Source organism: Ochotona princeps, chromosome 25, assembly GCF_030435755.1.
Source record: "Ochotona princeps isolate mOchPri1 chromosome 25, mOchPri1.hap1, whole genome shotgun sequence".
NCBI classification, from domain to species: domain Eukaryota; kingdom Metazoa; phylum Chordata; class Mammalia; order Lagomorpha; family Ochotonidae; genus Ochotona; species Ochotona princeps.
In genome coordinates, this window is record NC_080856.1 from 25,731,398 (window position 1) to 25,737,911 (window position 6,514).

A 6,514-nucleotide genomic window follows, 5' to 3' on the forward strand; every position below is an offset into this window, starting at 1 on the left:
TGTGTGGGACCATTTTGTCTCCAAGTCAAGTTTTACTGGATTACTCTAGTTCCATCATAGGAGGAAACTGACTGAAACCCAACACACAGCAGACTTGCAGCCATGCCCTGTGATCCAGGGCCTAGTCGGGGACGGGACACTGCCTTGAACAGCAGCAACAACACCTGCAACCCGCAAGTACTCTGTGAGGGTTTGCTTCCCAGTACTTCACTGGTGGACAATTCTGAATCGCCCAGGATCCAACTTTGAAACAAAACTACACCGGTGGGCCCAGCACAGCAGCCTAGCAGCTAAGATCCTCGCCTTGAACATGCCAGGATCTCATATAGGCACCGGTTCTAATCCTGGCAGCTCCACTTCCCATCCAGCTCCCTGCTTGTGGCCTGGGAGAGCAGTCGAGGATGGCCCAAAGCCTTGGGACCCTGCACCCATGTGGGAGACCCGGAAGAGGCTCTGGGTTCCTGACAGCTCCGGCCATTGCGGCCACTTGGGGAGTGAATCAACAGACGGAAGATCTTTCCTCCTCTCCTCCTCTCTGTATATCTAACATCCCAATTTCAAAAAATTAAGAAAAAAAAACCCTAGTTAGGACAGAATTCAATGCAAATAATTAGTAACCAGGCTGTTAATCTTCCAGGGCTGCCTAACAAAGCAGCCCAAAATGGGCGGCTTACATATAGCCTTCACGAACTGTCCCAGAGTCCCTGTAACAGGCTGAGACCCAGGTGTCGGTGGAGCCTCTTGGTGGCAGTCCTTGGCAGTCTTTGGCTAATGGACCCCTCACTCCTCTCTCTGCCTCCATTGTTCCATTGCCTACTTCCTATGTGTCTCTCCTCTCACAAGGACACCAGCCACACTGGCTCGCCCTGCTCTGGGATGACCTCATCGCGAGCAAGTACATCTGCACTGACCCCTTGAGTGCAACAGGAATGAGAGAACTCAACAGGAAGACCAAGTACCACAGAAATAACACCTAGAAACAGCTGCCCGCCTTGGGTGAGGGGAGCAGCTGGAAGGGGGTGACGATGTCAGAAGCTGAGAAGAGCAGGGAGTGTCCCCGAGTGAGGACCCAGATCTCTGAAGAAGACGCAGTGTCATGAAGCCAGTCCTGGGAACCATCCTTGCTGCTTTTGGAACAAGGAGGGCCTTCATGGCCAGACGGGAAGGCATGTGGCAGAGGGTGGGTGTGATGCAGAGTCACCCAAACCTCAGGGCCGAGCGTGGAGGGTGGCTCAGAGACATCTGTGACCGAGTGAGGCTCCTCTCATGCAGCAGGTAGGAAGGCTGACCTGAGGCAGGTAGGGACGACAGGGCAGAGGGTAAACCTGACCCCAGGGCTTGGCGTTAACAAGAGAACTGTGACCCAGTCTGCACAATACGGCTTTCATCTTGGAGCTGCCACAGGCTCTGGTGGGCCTTTGGATATTCTGAATCTGTTTTCAAGAGCTCAGTGCAAAAGCCCACAGTATAGATATCGCCCCAGATCTGAGCCAATGGATTCTGGAGAGATTTCATCGTGATTGGAGTGGCCAAATTGGCAGCTATACAGAACTGTTGAACTATCAAAAACATTTGAGCAGGACCCTTGGAGCATGCCTTACGTTGGGGACCTGGGGTGGGTGGGAGGTTGGGTGGGGCTTCTCCCTTTATTTCCCTTCTTACCCCAGATACAGAAAACAAAATGTGGAAACAATGGTCTTACCCACTTTCCTGTAGCCCTAGACCCTTTGTGCCCTAATCAACTATGTAAAGATTATCAAAATGTTTAAAAATTCAATTAATTTTTTTTAAAGTGATTCTTCCCAGGAGCGCCACACGGGTGGTGACATACCTGGCCGTGAAGGTCATCCCACACACTGTAGTCCCCAAGGCAGAGCCTGCACACTGGCTAAGCCTTTCCTGGAGCTCCCCCTGCCCCGGCCCCTGCCCCAGGCTCCCTGGGCTCATGTACATCTCCACCCCCACACACATCTTGCAGCTCCGCAGTCACGGCAGCACTGCTCGGCAGGGCCGGGTCACATCTCTGTACCCGCAGTGACCAGCAGTGAGGCAGGATCTAGGACGAGTGACTTGGACCTGCCAAATATTGCCAGTACACGCTCACACCTGGGCCTCAGCCTTCGAAGGCCTTGATCGTTCATGGAGGAGGAGGGTCTGTGCCTGCAGGAGCTGCATGGACAGGACTACAAGGGCAGGAAAGGCCAACTTTAAAAAAAAAAGGGGCGAGAACTGGCCTCTGGCACTGGCAAAATATTAACCAAGACAGGTCATAAACGACCTCGACAAAGGTTGTTTCCAGGGACCAGGTTGTTCCCAGTGAGGTAGATTGGAGTGAGAGTTAAGGACAGGGAGCGGCTGAGTAGAGGCAATGCTCCCATGTAACTGTGCTGGGAAAGGGAGTTGGAACTGGAATGTGGAGACAATTTTAAAAAAATGTATTTGTTTTTGTTGGAAAGACAGATTTACAGAGACAAGGAGAGACAGAGAGAAAGATCTTCCATTTGTTGGTTCTCTCCGCAAGTGGCCACAATAGCTGGAGCTGAGCCAATCCCAAGCCAGAAGTAAGGTTTCTTCTGGATCTCCCACGTGGGTTCAGGATCCCAAGGCTTTGGGCTACCCTCCACTGCTGTCCAAACCACAAACAGGAAGCTGGATGGGAAATGGAGCAGCCTGGACACAAACCAGTGCCCAAAAAGGCTTCCAGCACTTGAAGGAGCAGGATTGGCCAATCAAACCATTGCACCAGGCCAGAGGCAAATCTTAAAAGACGACAAGACTGTGTGTCTGTGGCAATAATCCCACAGAGAGAAATTGACAAAGAGAAAGAGGTCACCACAGCAAGGGCTTTGAGAAGACAAAGGGTGGACACTTAACTCACCAGAGAGAGGTTGGCCTCAGTGAAAACAGGGCCACTTTGTAGGTGGGGAGAAAGTAGCTTACGTAAATACAGGTTAGTGAGGATTGGTGAAAGCGAGATGGAGAGGATTTTTACCCAGTTGCATCCATTTTTTTAGAAGATTTATTTATTTTCATTGCAAAAGCAAATATACAGAGAGGAGGAGAGACAGGAAGATCTGTCCGATGGTTCACTCCCCAAGTGGCTGCAACGGCCAGAGCTGAGCCAATCAAAAGCCAGGCGCTCTTCCAGGTCTCCCACCCGGGAGCAGGGTCCCAAGGCTTTGGGCCGTCCTCGACTGCTTTCCCAGGCCACAAGCAGGGAACTGGATGGGAAGCGGGGCTGCCGGGATTAGAACCGGTGCCCATATGAGATCCTGGCATGTTCAAGGAGAGGACTTAATCGCTACGCTGTTGCGCCGGGCCCTGCCTCCATTTTCTGTATATTCAAAGTGCTCAACCACAGTGGAAGACAGGGAGGAAGAACTGAGGAGTTGAGAAGGGCCTAGAAAGCAGGAAACAGCCATGTCAGAAGTCCAGGGGGATGCCCCTCTTGGGTTAACACTCCCATGGGAGGGCACAATAATAATCAGGATAGGGGCTGGGATGGCTGGACCGAGAGGCACCCAACAACATCCGTGAGGGCTGGACGGTTGAGCTGGTTGGAAGGAACTAAGCTCCAATACCCTTCGACATTTATGAGAGCCCAATGGGATATAGGGCAGACTGAACCAGGCTGCTACACATACTGGCAAATCAGGGCAGAGGCGGGCCTGGTGGGAGTTATTGGGGGCCGCTCTGACCAGGCTGCAGCTCCCACTGGTTTGTGTGATGGCCGAGTATATAATGAGCAGAACCAGGCTGGACTGCAACACCCATTGGCTCCAGTGGAAGTCGGGGCTCAAGATGGAACCAACCCAGCAATTGCAACCACCAGCTGATCGGGGAGATGGGCTGTGCCAGGTCCTGTACTTGCTAGTACATATAGAAATTTGGTCTGGGAACACCTCAAAGTTTCTTAGGGGATCACTTCAACTGAAATGGCAGACTCAGAACCTTAACCAAGAAAAGACAGAAGATAGAACAGGTCAATCAACCACCACAGCTATATGTTGGCAGCGAAACACTGCACAAAGGGAGACTCTGTGATGGACTATGTCAATCAGTAGATTATGCAACAGCCTCATCGTGTCTGGAGTGGCGAGATTGGCAGCAATGCATAACTGGTGAACTACCAGGACCTGGGGTGGGTGGGAGACTGGGAGGGGCTTCTCCTCAATATTCCCTTTAGCCCTTGTAACTTTTTACCCTAATCAACAATATAAAGATTGCCAAAATATAATAAAGTAAAAAAAAAAAAAAAGTCCAGGGGGATGATCCAAGGCTAACAGGCTGGCCTGGTTGCGTTAAAGGTGACTGGCATTTGGTTCCGGGTGGGTCTAATTGGCATCATCAGGTGTTCTTTCCCCCACAGCGTCTCCCTGCTCAGGTGGGCTGTGTGATTTTGCCAAATGAGGGCAGCACAAGGAGAGAGGGCCCAACAGGTTCCAGAGGTGCAAAGCTACCTGGGCAGGGAATAGAAAACGCAATGGGAAAGATGGGTGGGGCAGCAGTGGCAAGGGCAAAGGAAAGAGGACTCGATGCGGCCCCGGCCATAGAAGGGGAGGGTTGCCTGCATCAGGATGGCATTACCGAGGTCCATAAGCACACGCGCTTTGGCCACTTACATTCCCTGGTGTTGACCAGGGCCGCACTACCTTCCAGCAGTGTGCAAGCTACTCAAGGGCAAGTGCTTGCCTCGCTTTCCTTAAGAATGCCCACCACTGAGCCTGCACCTGGTACCTGATTCACGTGTGCTGAGAGGGTAAATCCTAGAGGAAGAGCTGTGCCAAGTACGCCCAACCTCCTCACAGATGGAAAGGGAAAAGCTCATTTGAGTTCAAGGTGCAACAAGTGGCAGTACTCGGGTCAGGCAGTTGAACTACAAGGGCAAAATTCCAAGTATCTTCTTCAAAGTTCAATGCTTTGCCTTAATTTCTCAGAGATTGGTGTTGGCAAACAAGACCACACAAATCTCTCATGTGCTCCGTCCCCTGAGCAGCTTCAGCCTCATTTGTGGAACCCGGGTAGGGCAAGGGAGCACTGGGCAGTGGGATGGGAGACTTGGAGGGTCATGTAAGTGACAGAAGTCACACGGGGAAGAGGTTGGAGGAAGTAGCGGGCCGGCGGGCAGCACAGACACCCAACAGGCAGCTTCTCCCATGTTCCAGTCTGTGCCAGGTGCTGGGAACCCCCAAGACCTTATCTTGGCATGCAAGGCGCTGTCCAGCTGCAGAAACATCTGCCTCCTCCCAGTGCTAGGCCTCTAGGAGAGAGCCCTGAGCCCATGGCTGACGGCTGTCCTGGCCTCCAGCAGACCACAAGGAGAAACAATTTCCTGTTGAGCCAGTTCAGCTCATCACCATGCCCTGGCGTCTTCTCCGCCTGTCTTGTCCTCCCGCAGCTCACACACTGCTGGCCCAGGCCAGCTCTGGTTTTGTTTCTGGTTAATCTGATCACACACTCCCTCTGGTGGACAGCTGCTGACTGCTTATCCAGCATCTATTTGTCCTGTCTACAGTTTTGTTTCCCCCTTTCACTGCTTTGTTTTCCCCCACACACACTGTCCCCCCCTAAAAAAAAAGATGAACTTGGCTAAGGTGGGTTCTGTGAGCGAAGACTACAACAAAAAAAAGTGAGGGGGCACCCGGATTTGAACCGGGGACCTCTTGATCTGCAGTCAAATGCTCTACCACTGAGCTATACCCCCTGCCGTGCTAAGTCCTCTCACTAACAATACTTCAGCTTTATAGCCATACTGTATTTAAAAACTGCTAGCAGAGATGAAAATCCAGCTGCTGCTACAAAAAAGCAAGAGGCAAGTCACTGGAATCAGAACAATGAAGAGAGCAGATGCCGTCAGGAGATGCTGTAATGTTCTTCGATTCTCTCTTAGGTCGGTTTGCATGTCTCAAAGCAGGCTATCCGCACAGCTGAGACCCTACCTCTCATTCAGGCTCACATCGCCATACACTGGTTGTCACAGGGAAAATAGCTTCGGTCTGAACATTGCTGGGCAAGGATTCGAGTCGCTTTGGCTTGGTTCTGTGCCTGCCCATTACCAAACACTGCCACCAGAAGCAGGTTACAAGAATGGCAAAACCATTTCAGGAGCTTCACTTTCACTCAGAACACGTGCCCACAGTGAAGAGGGAGGACAGTTCTCTGAAAGAAGTCAGAGATGGGCACAGGGGCCATCCCTGCAGCGACAAGGCCTTCTCAGCGGAACCTACATCGGAAGGAAGATGAGCAATCACTGCTCTGCTGCCTAGAGCCTGGCATCCAGCCGGATTCTTTCATGCCTCTCATTCTCTCATCTAGCATGTATTCAGTGGGTGCCTGTTGTGTGCCTGACCCTAACCACCACACAGCTCCTGGCTCAATACCAACAGAAAGCCTATGGAAATGCCTGAAATGTCAACAGACGGTAATACGGTGTGACCCAGGAACTGTGGGGATGCTAGAAAGAGCATTGAGCGAGAGCCTGACCAGAGACCGGGGCAACAACACCGCTTGTTTT

General features: G+C 51.9%; 1 non-coding gene across 1 annotated transcript; it reads right to left on the reverse strand.

The window, feature by feature from the left end:
• Positions 1 to 5,632: 5,632 nt before the first annotated feature.
• On the reverse strand, positions 5,633 to 5,704 carry TRNAC-GCA (transfer RNA cysteine (anticodon GCA)). Its single transcript has one exon. It is a non-coding gene; the product is annotated as a tRNA-Cys (tRNA).
• Positions 5,705 to 6,514: the final 810 nt, after the last annotated feature.